At 32.4% G+C, this 1903-nt stretch overlaps 1 pseudogene; it reads right to left on the minus strand.

Moving 5' to 3' along the window:
* Window positions 1-293: 293 nt before the first annotated feature.
* LOC101505742 (protein FAR1-RELATED SEQUENCE 5-like) overlaps window positions 294-1903 on the minus strand; it is a 3094-nt pseudogene continuing 1484 nt past the window's right edge.

Below are 1903 nucleotides of genomic sequence, written 5' to 3' on the forward strand. Positions count from 1 at the left end.
TTGTTTTAAAACATCAAGAAAATTGGATAGAAAAAAAATTGTTGCAGACTTTCACACCTCGAAGTTGTCCTAAAGCCAGCAAACAACTTACCTCTAATGTGAGCAGTAGCCCACATACTTCTCCTTAGATACATATCCAAAATTCAAATATTTTCTTCCAACCCAAGTTCACTAGCAAACATTTCCCATTTACTTTCAAACACATTAACATCAAAATCACCTAACATACAATGCCTCAACCTTGATACAAATTTAAGATTTTTAATGTTGCTAGTTGCATTTCTAATCAAATGTCACACACAAAGAAGGTGATGAGCATTTGGAAACACCCTTCTATTTTCATTCCTCATTGCCAAGTCTCGATCACTTATAACATAAATCATATGATTACATCCCTTTCTTTCTAACAAATTTTCCAATAGCCATACATTACTCTCTTCTGTTTTGTCACCAACAATTGCACTTGCAAATACAATGCTTTGATTGTGATGGTTTACACCATAGAATATGACTAATGGAGTATTATATATAATTTTCCTATACGTTGCATCAAATGTCAAAACATCACCTAACAACAAGTAGTCAATGCATCCTACACCATTGCACTAGAGCAAATGTTGAAGCATTCCATCATCATTAGTAGTGTACCTCCAATACATCATATCGGCCCTTGATGTCATACCCTTAAGAAACTCAAGTGCACCATCAACATCAAAATACTTGTTTTCTTTTTGCTTGAATTGTTCATTATACATGTCTCTTCTTGAATAACCCAAGTTTTCATAACCACCAGCTTGTGAAGCCAAATAACCATATATACGTGAGGTTGGGATGTCATATTTTGTGATGGTTTTCAATTGATATTTGTCATATTCAGTCGTCTTTCTATGTGTTGGAACTATACCTTTATATTTGTCATTTAGGAATGAGTGATTATGTACATCATCAAACAATTTAATGTACCAACGCCCACTGTTAAATTTAACATGTACTTGTATTCTAGCCTCACAACTACACCTACTAATTGTTATATTTTTCATCTCGTATATTTTCCCTATGACAAAGAAATGTTTGTTGAACCATTTCACTATAACAATTCCTAACAAATTTACTCTTTCTAGCAGCAAATCCATTTAAACAATCGTATCAGTTATAAAACATAAACACAACCTCACGATTAGGAAAATGGTACCTCATTATTTCATCATCACCTTTTTCTTTGAAGTTCATTTTTTCTACATCACCAACGCAATTAAAAACATGTTCCTCTTCAAATTTGCATCCAAATCCCTTTTTTTCTTTGAAGCTACTACTACTACTATTGAGACAAAATCCTAAATTAAAGTTTTGATGATAATAAAACCAAAGTTAATTAAGACTTCTAATTATGATTCTAAGTGTTTTGATATTTAATATGTGTGTTTGAGTGTGTTAATCAAAAATAGGTACCAAGAATTTCAAGATAGATCATATTAAAAAAAAAAGCAAGTCCATTCAGAGAAACGAAGAACGTTCTTGATAGAATTCTATAAAACAAAGAACGTTCTTCACAGTTCCAAAATAACAAGAATGATCAGATTCTTAAAGAAAAGATTGGTTCCATTATTTACAATTTATTCCAGAATTTCACCAGAAATATACAAGGATCATTTCAATATAAGAATCACTCCAAAGAACAAAGGAGAAAACTATGCTTCATAATTTATCAAGCAAGATCATTCTCCAAGTTGAGCAAGCATCAAGTACGAATTTGACAGATTTGATTGGACAATGTACTTTTGAGCAGCCTGCATACGTGATACAAAGTAGGGAATCACTTCAGATAACTGTCAAGCGAAGCTTAAACCTCGGTACCCCTGAAAGCAGAAACAAATATCGTTCTTGGTTTACGACAACATTCCTG

The sequence above is a fragment of the Cicer arietinum genome, chromosome 3 (genome assembly GCF_000331145.2).
Source record: "Cicer arietinum cultivar CDC Frontier isolate Library 1 chromosome 3, Cicar.CDCFrontier_v2.0, whole genome shotgun sequence".
Lineage (NCBI taxonomy): Eukaryota > Viridiplantae > Streptophyta > Magnoliopsida > Fabales > Fabaceae > Cicer > Cicer arietinum.